Genomic DNA, 22,590 nt, shown 5'->3' with positions numbered 1-22,590 from the left:
AGTTAATCAATAGTCAATATACCAGTGTGTAGCTTTTTCAACCTCGCACAATGCTTTTCTTTTTGAGGAAGTTAGATTTTGTGTTTTGTTGTTTGTTTTCATTGTTTTATATTTAAACTTTAATACATAAACAAGGTAAAAAAATGTTTTAGCACTTTGGCTTTCCTTTGGTTTAAATGGAGACATTTTAATAATTTAAGTTTTGTTACAGCTGAATGAGCACCACAGTTACAGTATAAATACATACTTCGGAGTTAATTAGTCATATTTGTTGTTAGTAAGCACGTGCTTAAAATAACTTAAATTGCATTTAAAAGTCAATGGGAAATTTAGAGCCATTAAACGTATACTTTATTATCCGATCAGTCGATCAATCGTTAAGATAATCGTTGACGAATCGACTATCGTGCAGCCCTACTAGAAATCCAGCAAGTATAGTAAGCATAGGCAGCAAACTGTAGAAAGTAATACTTTTTTAAAAACATGAGATGGCTGATAATGCTTTTAACCATTGCTTTTCCACTTATTTGGCTCTAATAACATTTTGTAACTAGAAATGTTGCAAGTAGAGTAACCACAGGCTCCAAACTGCAGAAAGTAATTGTGACAGTCTCTTGCCGTCATCGTGCGGGTTCAATGGACCACCCAGGAAGGGCATGCTTTTGAGCAGGTTTGACTCTTTTATTTTTCAAATAAAGCTTGTCTTTAGTGTAGGTCGGATCGCTTTGCAGCTGCTCCTTTCCACTGATCGCTCACGGTCCGCTCTTTCAGCCGCCGTCGTCGTCGTCCTCCTCTCTGGCTGGTTCTCTGTCGCTCTTTCATCGCTCTTCATCTGCTCCTGCAGGCTCTCCAACTCCTTCCTCCTTCTCCCCTTTTATACAGCAGGAGGAGATGAATTAATTGTGTGCCGGTGTGTGCCACGCACCTGATTTAAATTGTGGCGGTGTCGCTCCAGCAAACCCCGCCTCTCCGCTCCGCCGCATCCTCCGCCTCCTTGCCGCCATCTTGGGCAGGGCTGCAGCATGCCCTGCCCCGCCGTCGGCCCGTTGGTTCCGCCTCTCCACAGTAATATTAAATAAATATATAAATATATATATAATATATAAAAAATATATATATAAATAAATATATACATATTTTGGGGAACAAAAAAATGCCAAGAGATGGGATCACATATGTCACCTCAAAGGTGAATTCTGTACCTTTCTTTATCGACAGAAAAAATACAATCATTTGCTACAGGTAAATTCAATTCTCCACAAGTAGGCCTGGGCTGATAACAAATTACTAAAAACAACTCGACGACATTGTTGACCGTCAAATTATTGCTGATAAACGATATTATTGTCAGCATCATTTTGTAATTTAATTAGGCACAAACAGGGTTTTCCCTATATCAATGATCCTCAAACTGTGGCACTTGTACGGGGCTCCAATGAATCACATGATTAAAGTAAAGTGTTTTAATTTCATATATTCAGTGTTACTGTTTAAACTGCGTGTAATGTAACAGTGGCCAAAATATTAAAATACATTTGTTAATTAAGACCTCTGCCTGGTTTTTAATGAATATTTAGGCCTGCTACACCACTGTATTTTAATGTTGCTCATTATGGTAGTAGTTGGAGAACTAAGTTTTTTCTGAGGTGGAAAAAAGTTTAAGAAACATTGCCCTACATTAGTGTTTTTCAGCACTAGTGTGCCGGGAGATGTTGTCTGCAAATCAAAAATTATAATCTGCTAATGTACCATTGCTTGGTGTCCGTGCTGTGTAAAACTTGGCAGGGTAACCACGTAATACTCCATGTCAGTAGGTGGCAGCAAGTAGTTATTTGCTTTGTAAACGTGAGAATGTGTCGGGTGAGACAAGGATGGTTTGTTGTGATCTCAATATGCTGACCACAACGGGAGGCAGCGTGCAGGTAAAAAGGTATGTAATGCTTAAACCAAAAATGTACAAAAGGGAAAGGCAATGGCTATGCAAAATGAAAGTAAAACTGAACTGGCTACAAAGTAAACAAACAGAATGCTGGATGACAGCAAAAACTTAAGGCGTCCACAAAGTACATCCGCACATGACATGATAATCAACAATGTCCACACAAAGAAGGATATTAACGACGCAAATAACCTTGCTTGCTAACACAAAGCAGGTGCGCGGAGTAGCGCTTTAAGGAAGATGTGATACTGCTACAGGAAAACACCAACAAAACAGGAAGGGCCACCAAAATGAGATCGCAAGACAAGAACTAAAGCACTGCACACAGGAAAACACCAACAGCCTCAAAATAAGGCACGACGACCGGGTGGAGTTTCATTTTTTAATGTTTTCTGCTGGTGGTGTGTGCCTCCTGGATTTTTTAATTAAAAAAATGTGCCTTGCCTCAAAAAAAGTTGAAAAACACTGCCCTAAATTGCAAAGATACCTGTGGAGGCGTGGCTAGGGCTGTGGTGGTCAACCTGACGACATGTCATTTACTAAGATGCATATATATTCTTTAAAAATGTCCCCCCAAAAAAGTCCTACTTCTAAAAAAAATATGAATTATTAGTAACATATATTTCTGCTCTAACTTTCAATGATTGCTGCTTATTGTACTATGTACTTTGTTGACAATTCTTCATTAGTCTAGACTTCTTCAATCCTTTCAGGCGCTTTACATTTTTTTGGTATTGTTGTAGGTATTATTACTGTACAATTGTTACCATAGTACTGTAATTGGAAAGTTAATAAGTGTTGGTTATTAGTAAATAAACAAATAACATTGAATCCCATCTCTGTAAGCAAATCTATTATTTAAATACATATGGAACATCTATAAGTGCTTTTTTTTCCCCCAGTTGGAAGAACTAGGTTTGTTGCCATGACGGCATTCTTGCTCGTTCATCCGTAGTAATGGGCTAATATTGCCCATCCGATTAGAAGCTGAAATATTACCACAACGGAACATTTGGCTTTGTAATCGTATTTTTTCCTTTTCATTTTTCTTACTTTGCGGAACTTCTCACGAGTGAGTCCGTGAAATGGTGTGTCAGCTAATTCTACTGTTAAATAATCGTGCTGAGGAGCGATGCACAGAGTAAGACCACTTTCTCCCTGGTTAAAGCGTGAGACTGATAAAACAAATACACACAGACATAGCAATGTATCGATGTCAAAGTTATCGACTTCATTTTTATTTATCTTTTGAAAAAGTGACTTATTGACTATCGGCCAGGTAAACTAATGTATAGGAAAACACAGGAATCAGTGCTGTAGTTTATGCGGTATACTAATTACTTTTAAAGGGCAGCCTTCCCAAGTGTCCTGGATAACCCGGAAAATGATTTTTCCAGTCATGGAAAAGATCTCGGGACTGTATCAAATATTTGAGTAAAACACATAGACACGATAAGGATAAAGCCAAGTTTTACTGGAGAAAAGAACACTTCCAAAGAATGTGTGAACATGATCTGATAGGTTTTGTCAGCAGTGGCTGAAAATTTGTGTGAAAATGTGAAGAGTGGTTCTCAAAGTGTAGCACAGTGATCCTCGCCTTAGAAAACATCCAATTGGCTTTTCTTGCTTCCAAAGTACTGATTTTCTGGAGTAGACTTTGAATGGGTTTCTTATTTTTACGTCTGCCAGGAGGATATGTATTTGCCGGGGTTTGTTGGTCTGTCAGTTATTTAGCAATACAACTTCACATTTTATAGGCGGATTTTGATGAAACTTTCCAAAAGTATCAGAAATGGGATAATTAAGAAGTGATTATTTTTGGTTTGATTCTGATTTACCATGAATTGATTTACATGGACCCTGACTTAAACAAGTTGAAAAACTTATTCGGGTGTTACCATTTAGTGGTCACTGTACAATCTACTAATAAAAGTTTCAATCAATCCAAACCATTTTTTGTTTTTGTTTCACTACATTATCTTATGTTTACATTAAAAGGATGTACTTCCCTGTGCATGCTAGCATCCACAGAAAAAAAAGACGGTCGATTACTGACAAGAGGGTTTACTCTGTTTATTTAATTCCGCTACAAAACAAATGCGGCCAAGTGCTGAGACCGATGTAAAAAAATGACCCTGTCACACATGAAAACAAACATGCAAGGACATGACAATTACATTTATTCTTCAAATAATTCATTCGCCAGGGGTTTATGTCGTCTCAAAAAATTTTCAAAAAGTTATTTTGATGAAACTTTTCAGGAAATGTTAGACACATGATAAGATAGATAGATAGATAGATAGTACTTTATTGATTCCTTCAGGAGAGTTCTTTCAGTAAAATTCTAATTCCAGCAGCAGTGTACAGAGTTGAGATCAATTTAAAAAGTACAAAGTAAATAATGGGGTTTTAAATGGAAACAAAATAGAAAAATATTAAAATAAGAATAAAAAATAAAAAGCAACAATGGAAATTTAAAAAAATAACAGTAAAATAAGAATATAACAAGAGAAACTAGGCAGTAGTGACCATGTTATGAAAACGTATTGCACTGTTATTGTTTTGCATCCCCCGTCATCCTAGTACCCCCGGCCCCCCTCCCCAGAGAGGAGTTGTACAGTCTAATGGCGTGTGGGACAAAGGAGTTTTTGAGTCTATTCGTCCTGCACTTGGGATGAAGCAGTCTAGCACTGAACAGGCTCCTCTGGCTACTGATAACGCTATGCAGAGGGTGACTGGCATCATCCAGGATGCAAACTAGTTTTTCCACAGTCCTCTGCCACCGTCACCAGTGAGTCCAGTTTCATTCTGATTGTAGAACCAACCCGACTAATCAGTTTCTCCAGTCTGGAGCTGTCCTTAGATGTACTGCACCCCCAGCACACTATCATGTAGAACAGAACACTGGCAACCACAGACTGGTAGTACATCCACAGGAGTTTTCTACAAATGTTGAAGGAGCGCAGCCTCCTGAGGAAGTACAGCCTGCTCTGTCCTTTCTTGTACAGGTGGTCCGTGTTAACAGTCCAGTCCAGCTTATTGTCCACCCAAACCCCGAGGTACTTGAATGAGTCCACGGTCTGTACCTCAACTCCCTCGATCACAGTAGGTTGTGACCGTGGACTCGACCTCCCAAAGTCAATGACCAGCTCCTTTGTCTTTGACGGGTTGAGTTGCAAGAGGTTTGTGTGGCACCAGATAAGGAGGAAGGAACAAGTGATTAGATTTTTAGGGGGATCTGGATGACCAGGATTTTTAAAAAGAAGTTAAGAAGCCTACCTCACCTTTTTAATAAAATAAAAACCCTAAAGCTAACAGTTATTGTCGCATTGCATTTTCATGACAAGTTCCTCCCTGTTTTTGTTAATTTTCCCGTGCAGGTTGTGTAAGCTTCACACTGTGTAGTCTCAAAATGATCTGTCAATGTGTCACACTCTGACTTGTGAGGCTAAATGCCGGCAGTTATGAATACCCGCTGGGAGGTTTTTTTTATCGGAATGCGATACTCGACTCCCTCGCCTCTCTTCCACACATGATCATTATCTCCCTCTAGATCCTCCTCTATCACTCCTCCTGATTGGCTCCTTCAAATGCCTTGCTGTGGTCGGCTTGCATACACACATATCTCCAATTTCTCTGCAGGTCACGGCTGGAGGCCATCTGAGGGTGTCTATGTTGAAAATGACAAGGCTGTTGCCATGCCAACAATATGTTAAATTTATTGCATAGCACATGGCAAAAAATAACTATTTGCGAGAGCAGAGCTTGTTTTAATAAAATATGAGGAGCATTAAACCAAAAGAATATAAATACAAGTTCAATTGTTATGACTCATTTAAAGGACAACAGAAACGCTTTGTTCCCATTAACATGTGCCAGGATAACGTTGTTTGCTGTGTAGTTATTTATTAGGCCAGCCTAGGCCAGTTTTTTTTATTAGTAGCAACTCTTACCATTGTTTAGAGCGGGGCTATTCAACTACATACTGAAGAGGGCCTTGGTTTCAAGAGCCCAAAAGCTCAGGGGCCGAACATCGAATTTTGGATATTTCGTCAAAGTGCCTCCGCAGGTTATATTCCTTTGAAACTGTGTCTACTTCATTGCAAAGTAAACACAACGGCTTTCACAATGCACTGTCAATTAATTCATTATTCTGCTTCGCTTCTTATTTCCAGCGTGTGCAGCTGGACAGATAGTTAACAGCATGAAGAAACCGTAGCTCCAGAAGTTTTGTTGATGATTTATGATACTTCTTTTGTATTATTTTCCTTACTCAGTTTTATTTCTTTACTTATTTTTTTATTCAGGTTTGTTAAACTAAAAATATTAACATATAATGAAGACTACAAAAGTATGATGTCCATCGTATATTTGACGTGAGTTGAGTGTTAATACATTCACACAATAAAACCAATAAAGATGTTTGGCATTCTTGTGTTCCGATTTATGTCTTCTGCCGGTCACCCCCCAGATTCGTTAGATGACACATAAGATGGTTATAAATGAATCCCAGGCAGAGTATCTTATTTTGATAGTTTTTAATCCAAAACTTTGGAATTTAAAACAATGAAAAAAAGTTTGAAAATGAATTTTACCTTTGCAACCTCATTATTCTATTGGCTAAGTTTTATATTCATAAATGTAAGTTTCTCAATATCTGACCTGTTTTTTGTGCCTTTAAAAAAGATTTAGAACTCTACATTAAAACACTACCTCTAACAACCAAAAAGCTGTGAAAACGATGATACTGTGTTCCAAATTTAAGTTATTTACTGAGATTGAGTGAGCCGATGGCTTATTTGCACTTTGTTTATTTTATATACCGGTATATATATTTTTTGCGTTCTATTTTAGTTACTTTGAATTTACAATTGTACGGTTTTTATACTGTTTTGTACTGTTTTTGTACTTACTTTGATTGTTATTTTCAACTGTTAGTAAATGTTGATTTTATAAACAAAGGTTTATAAAAAAAAAAGTGCAGTTAATCATGTGACCACCTGGCTCTGTTTGATTGGTAAAACGGAGTCAAACGTCACCAGTGACTGCATTTGATTGGTGAAACGCAGCCATGTGATGGATCCTAATTTGAAAATCTGTCTAACAAAACAAACAAAGCGTGCATTAACAGATCGATAAAAATCAGTAGCGAGTAGTGAGTAACATACCACATAGTGAAGGATGAATACTATTTGATTTCCTATATGCAGCTCATTTTTATTTGACACTTAAAATGTCACTGACAATTTTGCACTTTATTTTTTTGGAAATGACTTGAAAGTTTGTGCCATTGCTTAATAACTTTAATAAATACACTTTTGGTCAATTGACTTAGTTGTGATTTCCCTCTCTGCATGAAAGTTTAAAAGTAGCATATATGAATGCAGTATGAAGAAGAATGTTTTAATGTAGACACATAGAATCATCATACTGCTGTGATTATATGCATCAAGTGTTCATTCAAGGCCAAGACAAACTATCGTAATGTATATCGTATATCGCGATATGGCTTAAAAATATCGCAATATTAAAAAAAGGCAATATCGCCTAGCCCTAAATTGTAGTAGGATTAGCAAAGGTTGAATTTTGCCGCTAAATCCTCCCAGCGTTTCATAATGTCCAATATCAGCCCTTAGGCTATAATCCCTTTTTTATTACAGTACCTAGCCTTTAATTCAGCCACTTGGCGTCAGTTCAATCTTGTGCTTGTCTTCTCTGCAGACATCTCGCTAATGCTTCGCTGCCTGTTTGATAAAAGCCAGCGAGGGTGAGAGCGACTGAGGCTGGGAGATGGTGGGTGGATTCGCTTGAGAGGAAGAAGGCAAATGGGAGGGCGACAGGCGAGAAACGAAAGGTCCCTCTTTCCCAATTTTACCTGCGGTGTACGAGAGGAGAGAAAATAAGTTTTGGTTCTATCATCAGCATGCGATGGTATCCACCTTGATTCTGATGTCAGCCGTTCAGGTGTCTGAGGCAACGAAGGAGTCAGGATTTGCATTATGACTCCGTTGATGGACCCACGGCTCATTGTCTCCTCGTTGTCTAATTACACCCTGGCTGATCCACAATGTCCATCATGTGGGCAATCAGGCACATACACCTGCTTGTGTGTGGCAAGCTGTTGATTTGACAAACAGGAATTGTAGTAATACCAATATGTAAACATTTCCATGTGGGCATTTTCACCGAATCAAGATCAGGGTTTATGAAACTCAAGCTGCCCCAAAGTGGTGTACAAGTATGGGTGGGAATCTTTGGACACCTTAGGATTCAATTATAAATCAATTATTTATACATCTTTGTATAAATAATCTTTTTTTTTTTTTTTTTTTGTATAAATAATCTTTTTTTTTTTTAAATAATCTTTTTTTTGATAATCTTTGTATAAATAATATTTTTTGTATCTTTTATACCCAACCAGTCTACATGTGCTTTGTGGACTTGGAGAAGGCATTCGACCGTGTGCCTCGGGAAGTCCTGTGGAGAGTGCTCAGAGAGTATGGGGTACCGGACTGTCTTATTGTGGCGGTCCGCTCCCAGTACGATCAGTGCCAGAGCTTGGTCTGCATTGCTGGCAGTAAGTCGAACACATTTCCAGTGAGGGTTGGACTCCGCCAAGGCTGTCCTTTGTCACCGATTCTGTTCATAACTTTTATGGACAGAATTTCTAGGCGCAGCCAAGGCGTTGAGGGGATCCGGTTTGGTGGCCACGGGATTAGGTCTCTGCTTTTTGCAGATGATGTAGTCCTGATGGCTTCATCTGGCCGGGATCTTCAGCTCTCACTGGATCGGTTCGCAGCCGAGTGTGAAGCGACCGGAATGAGAATCAGCACCTCCAAGTCCAAGTCCATGGTTCTCGCCCGGAAAAGGGTGGAGGGCCATCTCCGGGTTGGGGAGGAGACCCTGCCCCAAGTGGAGGAGTTCAAGTACCTAGGAGTCTTGTTCACGAGTGAGGAAAGAGTGGATCGTGAGATCGACAGGCGGATCGGTGCGGCGTCTTCAGTAATGCGGACGTTGTATCGATCCGTTGTGGTGAAGAAGGAGCTGAGCCGGAAGGAAAAGCTCTCAATTTACCGGTCGATCTACATTCCCATCGTCACCTATGGTCATGAGCTTTGGGTCATGACCGAAAGGATAAGATCACGGGTACAAGCGGCCGAAATGAGTTTCCTCCGCCGTGTGGCGGGGCTCTCCCTTAGAGCTAGGGTGAGAAGCTCTGCCATCCGGGAGGAGCTCAACGTAAAGCTGCTGCTCCTCCACATCGAGAGGAGCCAGATGAGGTGGTTCGGGCATCTGGTCAGGATGCCACCCGAACGCCTCCCTAGGCAGGTGTTTAGGGCACGTCCAGCTGGTAGGAGGCCACGGGGAAGACCCAGAACACGTTGGGAAGACTATGTCTCCCGGCTGGCCTGGGAACGCCTCGGGATCCCCCGGGAAGAGCTAGACGAAGTGGCTGGAGAGAGGGAAGTCTGGGCTTCCCTGCTTAGGCTGCTGCCCCCGCGACCCGACCTCGCATAAGCGGAAGATGATGGATGGATATTTATACATCTACAATTATTATCTTGTATATATTATACTGTGTCTTGTAGATGTATTATCGTATAATATTATATATTCTAAATGTATGTCTCCAAGGCTCCTCCTTTGACTACTGCAGGGTTTTCCACACATTAATTTATTTGTGGCGGCCTATAACACTATATATATATATTTTTTTCCGGCTTTTGACTCGCTCGACCGCTCATAAAAGCAATGGGACTCTGTCTGTGAATGGAGCTTGTAGTTACATATTATATAAATATGTAAATATTATATAAATATGTATATAAATATGTACATATAGTGTTGTAATTATATTCCAACTCCGCATTTTTCTTGGTCATCGCCGCCACTGCCCCCCCCCACCACCCCCACCTCCACCGCACGACCACACCACCACACAACCACAAATAGATGCCTGACCTGTGGGAAACACTGTACTGACATATGCATTACGTCATATCCAGTTTTTAGATATGGAAGACTAAATACTGAATGTTAGAACTGTCATGGTTTGCTAAGTTAAAAACTAAGTAAAAGTCTCTACTTTGCAAGCAGACATCGTTCATTTAGTTGTTGTGTCTTGTAAAACCCCAGAATGTTCAGACACTTTGGCCCTGCGGCCAAAAGCTTGCGGATCAAATGAGTGTGTCGTCTAGCTACTATTTCACATCAATGGCTGACAGGTGTGTTGCCGTACTGTGTGGATATTAGTGCCGCTCCTGATTTATTACGTACTGTATTTTTCAGACTGTTAAGCGCACTTGAAATCCTTAGATTTTCTCAAAACTCGACAGTGCGCCTTTATAACCCGGTATGCCTAATGTACGGAATAATTCTGGGTGCGCTTACCGATCCTGAAGCTGTTATATTTGTACATGGTGTAATAAGGGCTTCACGGTGGCAGAGGGGTTAGTACGTCCGCCTCACAATACGAAGGTCCTGAGTAGTCAGGGTTCAATCCCGGGCTCGGGATCTTTCTGTGTGGCGTTTGCATGTCCTCCCCGTGAATGCGTGGGTTCCCTCCGGGTACTCCGGCTTCCTCCCACTTCCAAAAACATGAACCTGGGGATAGGTTGATTGACAACACTAAATTGGCCCTAGTGTGTGAATGTGAGTGTGAATATTGTCTGTCTATCTGTGTTGGCCCTGGAGTTAGGTGGCGACTTGTCCAGGGTGTACACCGCCTTCCGCCCGATTGTAGCTGAGATAGGCACCAGCGCCCCCCGCGACCCCAAAGGGAATAAACGGTAGAAATGGATGGATGGATGGTGTAATAAGTGTGACTAGTAGATGGCAGTCACACATAAAATACTTGTGAACTGCAATATGATGCCAGTAAACACCAAAACTTTAAAATGTTCCATTGAGAATATAAAACATTACACACAGTGTTTAGAAATCTGTCAAAATGTTTTAGTACAACTTTTTTGGTAAGCTATGAAGCCGCATCGCTTGATGGATTGTTAGCACATTACGGCTACCGTAGTAAGACATACTGGAGTTGAAAACACGGGTATTATTACGGTGTGTGTATAAGAACCGCAAAATGGCACCCATGAGCAGACATAAAATCTGGCGTTTTGTTTTACATTTTAATGCAAAAACAATTTTTCTTTCTTTCTGGTACCTGCTGATTTGTATTTGGGATCTGCATAAGTCCTAAAAATGTGCATGTCCACCATTGTAGTCCGTGCCGATGCTGTAGTTGATAAGCTTTTTCTTTTTCTCTATCTTCTTATGTGACATTCATCCTCCACTGTTGCCATTTCAACTATAAAGTAGTGTAAAGTTCTTACTTATATCTCGCTATGGAAACACTAAAACATACCGGTCTAGTGAGTGTACATTATTCACCCAAGGAACTTTAGTTATTAAACAGTTCCGGTCGGACGTTTTTTTTACGGGACACATTTTGGGCGTTGTTGTTGCACAAGTGAGCCACGAATGAGGAGATGCTGCTCTGTTATTGATTGAAGTAAAGTGTGAATGTCATTAAAACAGTTAGCGCCATCTTTTGACACTTCTTCCACTCCCGTCCTTGCACCCTACACCGCTCCAAAAAAGATGACGGGGAGAAGACAGTGTCCAAGTGGAGGCATGTAAATAAGAGCGCCCACAAAACGCCGCATCCTGAAGCGACTGTCAGAAAGTGAGTTGAAGATGTGTAAAACATCATCTATTAGAGATGCGCGGTTTGCGATCACAACCGCGGGTCGGGCGGGTGACATGACGAAAAAATAGATTTTAAATAGATTCGGGCGGGTGGCGGTTGAACCAATTCGGAAATATATATTGTAATAATCCCAGGAATGTAGGCTCATAAAACTTCTTCGTTTGTCTTGTCTTTATTGCACAAGATGTAATACAACCACACAACAGCTTTCATGTCGAACTCTCACTTCCTGTCGATAACGTCACTTCCCTATCTCTCCCGGACGTCCCGCCCCCCAGCCAAAGTCATTGGCTAAACAACCCGTAGCCAGCCGCTAAATTATACATAGTTAAATGATATGTTGAAGAGGTTCATTTAGCCTACTGACGTGCATTTATAAATGGTTGATTTATACATGCTCGTAAGGTAAAGTGTTGTACCTGACAACACTTGATGGTACAATCCATATAACACGTCACAGACAACGTCACGCTAACATCACGTGACACCTCTGATGAAGGCTGCAGAAGCAAGGTAGCCCAAACTTGTCAGCTACAACACTTTACCTTTTCTAGCCTATAGAAATCAACCATTTATAAATAGTTAAATGTTAACCACATACGAAAAACGAGCAGCACTCTTTGAAACAGTATGTGGGCATACTTTTATTTTGAAGTGTCTCGTTTGGTCTGTCGACGGATGTATGGCCAACGAGGTATTTGTTGGTAATTTACTTGGTAAAATGTTTCATCCACATGCTGTGCATGTTATTATTTTTACGTTTGTAACCTGCTTTATTTATTACAGTTTTCACGGTGAATTTGAAGGGAAAGTAAGCCTTCAAATACATCAGTTCAAGAAAGCCATTGTGTCTGTGCTATTCGGAGGGAGTTACACTTTCTAACCTCACTAATGCCTTGCATCGTCTATATTAGATGTATAACAACGGGCGGGTGTGTGTTTGATGAAATGTTGGTTCGGGCTGATGACGACTTTAGTGATGCGGTTGCGGATGATATAATTGCCTATCCGTGCATCTCTATCATCTATGCAACATTTTGAGCAAAGAAGCACCATTACATGTTATATAGACCACAAGGAATTTTGTTACATTCAAAAAATAATCATAATAATATGACTCCTTTAATGCACCTTATAATCCGGTGCGCCTTTTGTTTGAAAATAGACCTGAGTAGACCCGCTCATCAGCAGTCCACCTTGTAATCTGGTGCGCCCTATGGTCCAGAAAATACGTTTGGTTATTACTTTGTGCTGCAACACAGTTCCTATTAGCCTTCTGTTGAAGTGTAAAAATCATTTATTCTTTTCTAGCTTTACTACCTCACATTAGAGGTAGCTCAGCGCCGCGGCTAGCATAGCCTGTTCTACCCTCCTCCATCCTCCGTGTGTGTCCACGCTAACACATAACGTTAAAAGAATGTTAGCTAAGAGTTTTCCCTTGGTTAGTTAGAACCAAACTTAGAACTAATGTTTAAAAAACATTACAAACCCTCAGACTGAGTGATTGGCGATAGCAGATACCGTATATACAGTAAAGGGCCTGATTAGAAATAGGCAACCGGTGAGGCCCAATTACCACACCGAGGCTTCTGTGCTGCTGGCGCTCCTAGTTTTATCGGTTGTCCTGGGTTCCTTTTTTGCGGTAAGCAACAGTCGCGTTTATGTTTCTGGTTCCAGACTTTGTGCTAAGTGTTAGCCTTAGCTTCCCGTGCATTCGGCACGCTGTTCTGTTTGTTTCTGTCTGTTTAGTACTGTGTATTATTTATTAAATCATCCTACCTTTACGTTTTCGTCCGGAGTGTCCTTTGCATCCCTGGGAGAACAAAATCGCGCATCACCTTGCGACCCGAGCGTAACAGAACCATGCAATTGACCATTTGACTTGTGGAATAGTTCATACTTTCTGAAGGGGCAATGTGTTAGAGTAACAGCACTGAGTGAACACCACTCACGTGTGAATTTTGACTACCTTTTTTGAGAAGAAAATACAGTTGTTGGGAAAAGGAGTAGCCAATTTGTAAACAACATTTATTTTTATTTCTGAAGGATTTCAATGAATATATTTCATGGTGAAGTCAACAAATAATGTTTTTCTGCTCTTCAGGGTACTTTCAATGAATATTTGACTGGGTATTTCTTAAATATGCAATAATATCATCGTGCAGGACATTTTGCTTGATGACTTTTACAGTTATTTCACTGAGAAGCAAATGGCACCCATTTGGTGGAATGGCCCATTTGAGGTTTCTAAAATTATTTTCTTGTTTTATGGATTTGTAGGACATTGGAAGGCGCCACAGTAGAGTATGGTGACAGTCATCTGTGATACTGAACGTTAGACCTTACGCATTGCTTGTATGCTGATGTTGCCCTTAATCGGCCCTTAGAGGAGAAGAAAGAGCAGAGCACAATCTCTGATCGTCTGCTGCCAAAGCAGACCCAGCAGCTTTTTTACCACCACCAACGTTGGAGGCCTTGCCTCTGTGGCCACATATGGAGTTTGACGTTTGGCAGCACTCTCAAATCTTTCTTTTCTCATCGCCGGCTTCTTAGATTGTTTTTTTATTTTTTTATCACACTGCTTCAGGCAATTTACTGCAGAGTGGGATGTCGCAGCGACAATCCTCCATACAATATATTCAGTGGCACCCAAAACATGACCTGTAGCTCATTATTCAACATTTGTAATTTGAAAATGTCCTGCTGTGTCATTATTTATCACCTGGCCTAACCTCTGTCCCCTATTAAAATGTGCAATTGCTGGTTTGGGACATTAGGTCAGAGGAGACATTAGTTTGGCCATTATCATTCAAATTGAACTAAGCAATGGAGTATGTCTATTAGCTTGCAAGTATAAGGCAAAAAGAACAACACGGTTTAAGGAAATGCTATTAAGTAATGGCGCAGACCACCATTGCAAGCTGTTTTTGTATATGCAATAACGTTATTATACCTTTTAATTGAATGTCAGCACCGCTTTTGCCCTCAAGCTAACCCAAGTATACCAGCAGGTAATGGACACATCCATGCAGTTCACCTAGAGCAGGGAAAATGTCATTACAAGCTTGTTGTGCGGCACAGCTAAGTGCTCCATAATGTTTTGAAAGGTCAAGAGTACATTTAAAATCCCCGTCAATTTATCAGTAATCTCACACTGTTGCTGCAGCCACCGACATTTTTGTTTTCCTGTTGTGTGTGTGTGTGTACATGGTTGTGTGACACCATAGAATCATCTTCTTCAATTAAAATGCAGTTGCGATGTAATGGGAACATTAACAGTAGCACCACTCTTGTGCTAACACAAACCCAGAGGTTTACCTTATTTAAGCCACAAAAGTATGTCATTCGGACCAGGGGTGAAAAATGAGAAAACGGTTTCATATCACGACACTATCACACAAATTGTCAGCGTTAAATGTGCTAAAAAAGTACTCAAACACCCAGTAACCAAAGTTTTTTTTTTTTAAGAATTGAATACAATGAATAAATAGCCACACAATATATAAGAATAGATATGTTATATCAATCAATCAATCAATGTTTATTTATGTAGCCCTAAATCACAAGTGTCTCAAAGGGCTGCACAAACCACAACGACATCCACAGTAGAGCCCACATAAGGGCAAGGAAAAACTCACCCCAGTGGGACGTCGACAATGATGACTATGAGAAACCTTGGAGAGGACCGCATATGTGGGCAACCCCCCCAGGGGACTGAAAGCAATGGATGTCGAGCGGATCTAACATGATATTGTGAAAGTCCAATCCATTGTGAATCTAACATAACCGTGAGAATCCAGTCCAAAGTGGATCCAATATAGTAGCGAGAGTCCCGTCCAAAGTGGAGCCAGCAGGAAACCATCCCAAGCGGAGGCGGATCAGCAGCGCGGAGATGTCCCCAACCGATACACAGGCGAGCGGTCCATCCTGGGTCCCGACTCTGGACAGCCAGTACTTCACCCATGGCCACCGGACTGGACCCCCTCCACAAGGGAGGGGGGGACGTAGGAGAAAAAGAAAAGAACCGGCAGATCAACTGGTCTATAAAAAGGGGGTCTATTTAAAGGCTAGAATGTACAAATGAGTTTTAAGATGAGACTTAAATGCTTCTACTGAGGTAGCATCTCGAATTGTTACCAGGAGGGCATTCCAGAGTACTGGAATTATATTCTATTATTCTGGCTACTTAGAGGGGAACTACGCTTTTTTTTTCGAGGGGGGGAATCTTGCCTATCGTTCACAATCATCACGAAAGACATTAAAATGGATGGTTTTTTTTTTGTATTGTAAATATTAAATAAATGCAAACAAAAGTGTGAAGTGAAGTGAATTATATTTATATAGCGCTTTTCTCTAGTGATTCAAAGCGCTTTACATAGTGAAACCCAATATTTAAGTTACATTTAAACCAATGTAGGTGGCACTGGGAGCAGGTGGGTAAAGTGTCTTGGCCAAGGACACAACGGCAGTGACTAGGATGGCGGAAGCGGGAATTGAACCTGCAACCCTCATGTTGCTGGCATGGCCACTCTACCAACCGAGCTATACCCCCCCATGTATACGTGCTTACAATGGAGCTTATGGGAGCCTATAAAGCCCTTAAAAAACATGAAGGTTTTATATACATAAGGTATATATAGGTATATATATAATGTAGTAACGGGTACATTTATAATAACATGTCATGTTTACATATTTTGATCATTTTAAACATACACAGCGTGTTATTTTCAAGGAAGCATTACGTTTGCTTTTTTCTTCATCACTGGTTGTTACTCACTGCAGACTTCAGGAGAGCCAACAAGCATAAAACATCACTTACTGTACAAGGTCTGCTGTCATTAGTTGCTGACTGCTAAAATATTAATATATTCCCATTTAGGTGAAAAATGAGCATAATCCTCCAGAAGAGAACGGTTGGGGAAAATAGTGCTGTTCGTGTCACCCTCGCCAGTTTGGGTTCCTAAAAGGTCTGTCAACTTGTCGGAATACCTGCTCAAACTTCTTCTGTCCAGGTGAGATGCATGATTTATGATCTACAATAAACTTACAAGGAGCAAGGACGCGAGAAAGCAGCAGACCACTTAAAGATGCAAACATAGGGACACAGGAAGTGATCACGGTGCCGCTATAGTTTGCCCTCATTAGTGCTTATAATCACAATATCACTAACACTTAGTCACGACATGTAAATGGAGTATTGTGTATTTCTGAATGGTTATTCATTGGATTTTTATGCGCAAAATAGATTAGTTCCCATCAGGATATTTACTTTTATTTCCAAGTTAGAATTCATAAAAAGAGAAATAATCCGTCATGTCTATCATTATGATAGTGAAATTCCCAAAAAAGTGCAGTTCCCCTTTAAAAAAACTTTTATTTTAGTGGTTGGATGTTTGTCTTCCACTGTTTTCATTTGTAAAAGTTTTAATGCTTTTAAAGTTAAAGAAAAAAAAAGTGTGCTGGATGTGTTGCGTCCAACTAACGTGACATCTCGCAAACTCACTTCATGTTGTCACAAGGCTTGGCGGGCGCATCGATCAAACTGACAGCGCAGCCTGTCTGTTTGATGTGCACAATTACATATCTTAGTTCTTCAGATAGTGTTGGCTTTGTACATGTTTAGATCGGGCAATAATGTATTTTAATGGAGAAAGACGTCAATGTCTCTGATTTTCATGTTAGCATTGAAACCATACTTGCCAACCTTGAGACCTCCGATTTCAGGGGGGGGGGTGTTAAGAGGGGGAGGAGTATAATTCACCAACTCGAGTATTTCATATATATTTCACATATATATGTATATATATATATATATATATATATATATATATATATATATGAAAAACTTGACTTTCAGTGAATTCTAGCTATATATATTTATTTTATTATATATATAAATAAAATAAATAGTTGAGTTCCGAAGGCACCTATCAAATACACAGCAATAAAAACACAGTTGTTCTACTAACAGTACTGTGCTTGCTGGTTACTAAAAAAAACAACAACAACACTTACCATTCACTATTTAAGTAACCTTTGTTCTGCCATTTGCGTATTGGCGAGCGATCGCCAAATCCAGGAACATATCCTTCACGGATTTGTTGTAGACATCCGCAAATGAGAACGGGATGTTGCTTCCAGCTATCAGCATAGCCATCTTTGTCTCAGCATAAGTTACACCATCGGGTCTCCATTTTGCGAGGTGGCCCACAATACTGGGTTGTGAACGATGCTGCGCTGCGGACGCTTTGTGCTTCGCTGACCGTTCATGACTGAGTATATCTGTTCAGCCGCCGTGTTCAATGTAGAAGTCTGTTCTACAAAATTTACAGGCAACATACCCCTTCTCCTTCGAACTCTCCTGGATCAAATGAAATTCTTGTTTCCAATCGTTCTGGAACTTGCAAGCGTATTTCTTCATTTTGCTAGTCGACGGTGTAATATATTGGGTTGGAGTCAATAACCAGGTGACTTGATGAAGTTACGTCTCTTTACTGTGGGCTTCAGAACAGACTCCCTAATGCTTGTTCCTTGACTGCACTTAAATGTAGAATATATGTAGAATATATTTACGTTCTATTCTATTCTATGTACAGTAGATGGCAGTATTGTCCTGTTTAAGAGGGTCACAACATTGCTGAGTCAGGTTCTCATGGAGCTCGAGGGGGCGTGGCCTCCAGCTCCGCCTGAATTTCAGGAGATTTTCGGGAGAAAATTTGGCCCTGGAGGTTTTCGGGAGAGGCGCTGAATTTCGGGAGTCTCCCAGAAAATCCGGGAGGGTTGGCAAGTATGATTGAAATTAGTTTGCGTCTCCAGTAAATGAGAAGTGTCACCGGTCCGCCAATTCATCAATCACAGTTATACCTTCATTTTAATTCCAAAGAGTACTGCTAACACTGGGAATTTTTACCACGGTTTATCATTATACTAAACGTTACTCCCCTGATTTGGATTTTGTAATCCCTATGGCAATTACTGGAATTTTAATTCTTAAAATACAATGCAATGCCCAACAATCCAGCAGTTAGTTTAATAACTTAAACAATTAAATACAGCGGTACCTCATTTTTCGTGTGGTCCCATGTTCTGCTCCATCTCACCTGCTGCCGAACAAATATTCCAGTTAAGGTCCTTTTAAGAGTTCTTTACGCCAAACACTGTAAAATTAGACCTCCATAATAAACTTAGTATATTATTATATCATATTTTCCAAACTATAGAGCGCACTGGGGTAAAGGGTACACCCAATAAACTTTAGAGGATATATATATTTTCCATATATTAGCTACATGGGACTATAAGCCGCAGATATATATGTTGGGAAATGAGGGAATTTACACAAAAATATTTTGTAAATGTTATTTACATACCTTAATTGTTTCCAAACAATACAACACGGCAGTAAAACGGCTGATCAAACACAACAGAAGTCGTGGTCATGGACCCACAAGCTGCAGAAGTTGTGGCTTGTGCAGCCCTTTGAGACACTCGGGTTTTAGGACTAGATAAATTAACTTTGATTAATTGATTTAAGCTAACTCCCAAAGCAGCTAAACAGTCTCAATAACTCCATGGTGACGCTTTGGTGAATTTACTGTGAAAATTGTGAAACTGAAACAAAACAAAAAAATGCCATTGTAAGTTGATAATACTAACACAAGCACTCGTAAATGGGTTAGCGTATTGGCTAATGCTTGCTTCATTACATTACAATAGCACATACAAATGCGCATTAAAACACTCCTACAGACATCAAAAATGGGACATATTGGCAAGTAAGAATTGTTTTTTGTCAAATTGTGAAAGATAGAAACGTTGCATAGACTGATGAATGAAGAATGCTTTAGAACAGAAACGCTATAGACAATTTTACTTTCAGTTTATTGCAAAACAGGAAGCACATTTTCAACTCGCAGCACCAGCAGGGAACACATTTGTCCAATAGGTGGTGCCATAGCTAATGCTAATGCTAACACACCATTTCAGTCCTCTGCTTGGGTTTTTTGAAAACTATTAAACACAAAACATTATGGCAATTAGTAAAAAACATCCATATATTAGCCGCAATGTTTTATAAGCCGCAGGGTTCAAAGTGTAGGAAAAAAATAGTGGCTTATAGTCCAGAATTTACAGTAACATACATAAATTACAAAAAAATCCCTTCTTTGTGCTATTCCAACGTTAAAAATATGCATTAAAACAAATGTGCTAACTTGATACTAATTTGCATGGGAACCACATATACATGCTAATGGTTAGCATTAACCAATTCCCGGGGCAATTTTAACACCTTCAAATTTGACCCAACTAAGATGCACGTTACAATGAAACAGTTGATGTGTAATAAGTATTTTACAGTGTGAACACTTTGCAGGGCTCAACAAAAGACAATACTGGCACATCAAACCTAATAGCAAAGACTACTTCCTGACTATGGCAATCCACCAAGGACCAACTTAAAGGGGAACATTATCACCAAACCTATGCAAGCGTCAATATATACCTTGATGTTGCAGAAAAAAGACCATGTATTTTTTTAACCGATTTCCGAACTGTAAATGGGTGAATTTTGGCAAATTAAACGCCTTTCTGTTCATCGGTCTCGTACCAATGACGTCAGAACGTGACGTCACCGAGGTAATACACCCGCCATTTTCATTTTTAACACATTACAAACACCGGGTCTCAGCTCTGTTATTTTCCGTTTTTTCGACTATTTTTTGGAACTTTGGAGACATCATGCCTCGTCGGTGTGTTGTCGGAGGGTGTAACCACACTAACAGGGAGGGATTCAAGTTGCACCACTGGCAAGAAATCTGCCTCCAGACCCCCATTGAATGTACCAGAGTGTCTGCACATTTTACCTGCGATGCTAAGACAGAAATGGCACAGAGATGTATGGATAACCTGCAGATGCATTTGCAACGATTAAGTCAACGAAATCACAAAGGTGAGTTATGTTGATGTTGATGACTCATGTGCTAATCAGACATATTTGGTAGCAGCATGACTGCCAGCTAATCGATGCTAACATGCTATTTACGCTAGCTGTATTTACATTTGAAACTAGATACCCACATTTAATGCGAAACAAACACTTACCAATCGACATATTTAAGTTGCTCCAGTGTCACAAGATGCGAAAGTCCTGATCGTTTGGTCCGCACATTTTACCGGCGATGCTAATAAGGCAGCCATGCTATGGGCCACTTCATTAGGTACACCCACGCTATGGCGGACTAGCGTCAATAGCTATTCGCTCAATAGCTTCAGTTTCTTCTTCAATTTCGTTTTCACTATCTGCCTCCATACTCCGACCATCTGTTTCAATACATGCGTAATCTGTTGAATCGCTTAAGCCGCTGAAATCCGAGTCTGAATCCGAGCTAATGTCGCTATATCTTGCTGTGGTAACCGCCATGTTGTTTGTATTGGCAGCCCCGTATGACGTCACAGGGAAATGGACAGTCGCATCGCAAATAAAGAAAATCAAGAACTTTGAAGCTTTTTTCAAGGATATTACGGGAGGTGTAAAATTTTGAAAAAAAACTTCGAAAAATAAAACAAGCCACTGGGAACTGATTTTTATTGTTTTTAACCCTTTTGAAATTGTGATAATGTTCCCATTTAACTCAATAGAAATGTGCAAATGAGACTCAGAAGTGCGAGACGTTGAATAATAACAACTGGGCAACACAACACCCACTTTTTTATGATTCGGATTTTAACAGAAATATTTCTAGAAAGTTTGCCCCGGTTTTCCGATACCATCTCTGCTATCGCACGGCACGTAACAAACTTGTCTGTTTGCCCATAATTCCGAAAATGGAGTGTCCAAACCTAAATATATCACACCTTGTACTGTACTTTTTTTTTTTTTTTGAGTACGACTGCAAAATAATCCACCATGGATTATGATGAAGAATACCAGCACGTTGATTTGAGAAACTAACTCAGTGTTCGCCAACAAGAGTTTTCAATAAAGGTAGATGTTCCCTGTCCATTCATACGTTGCATTAATGACTTCCTGTAAAAATGAGCACACATAACTGCCTCCAGTGTTGCGTCTCCGTCATACAAATAGTAAAGGTCGCACTTGTGCACCTGGTCTAATGAAACATGCGTTATTACCCTACAGTATATGTAGCTAGGAAAGGTCACACTCGTGCACCTGGTCTAATGAAACATGCGTTATTCCCCTACAGCAGGGGTGCTCACACTTTTTCTGCAGGCGAGCTACTTTTCAATTGACCAAGTCGAGGAGATCTACCTCATTCATATTTGTAATTGATATTTATTTATTTATGAAAGGGACATTTTGGTTAACAAGTTAATGGTGTTCAATGATAATACAAGCATGTTTAACACATAGATTCCTTTCTTTCATGAAGACAAGAATATAAGTTGGTGTATTACCTGATTCTGATGACTTGCATTGATTGGAATCAGACAGTGGTGCTGATAACGTCCGCGTTTTCAAATGGAGGAGAAAAAAAGTCTTCCTTTCTGTCCAATACCACATGAAAGTGGTTGGATTTGGCATCTCATTTGTCCAATTTGCATACTCCTTTTTAAAGGCCTACTGAAACCCACTACTAGCGACCACGCAGTCTGATAGTTTATATATCAATGATGAAATATTAACATTGCAACACATGCCAATACGGCCGGTTTAGTTTACTAAATCCATCCATCCATCCATTTTCTACCGCTTATTCCCTTTTGAGGTCGCGGGGGGCGCTGGCGCCTATCTCAGCTACAATCGGGCGGAAGGCGGGGTACACCCTGGACTAGTCGCCACCACATCGCAGGGCCAACACAGATGGACAGACAACATTCACACTCACATTCACACACTAGGGCCAATTTAGTGTTGCCAATCAACCTAAAATTGCAATTTTAAATTTCCTGCGAAGTTTCTTGTTGAAAACTT

At 40.2% G+C, this 22,590-nt stretch overlaps 1 long non-coding RNA gene across 1 annotated transcript in view; it reads left to right on the top strand.

Annotated features, from left to right (window-relative positions):
- Positions 1 to 16,667, top strand: part of LOC133540374 (uncharacterized) — a 41,969-nt gene extending 25,302 nt beyond the window's left edge. The window contains exon 3 of the long non-coding RNA XR_009803613.1: positions 16,537 to 16,667. This is a non-coding gene — a long non-coding RNA (uncharacterized LOC133540374). The remainder of the gene's footprint in view (positions 1 to 16,536) is intronic.
- The last annotated feature ends 5,923 nt before the right edge of the window (positions 16,668 to 22,590 follow it).

The sequence above is a fragment of the Nerophis ophidion genome, linkage group LG22, assembly GCF_033978795.1.
Source record: "Nerophis ophidion isolate RoL-2023_Sa linkage group LG22, RoL_Noph_v1.0, whole genome shotgun sequence".
NCBI lineage: Eukaryota > Metazoa > Chordata > Actinopteri > Syngnathiformes > Syngnathidae > Nerophis > Nerophis ophidion.
The sequence above is the reverse complement of the archived record's forward strand: the minus strand, read 5'-3'. Positions and strand labels throughout refer to the sequence as shown.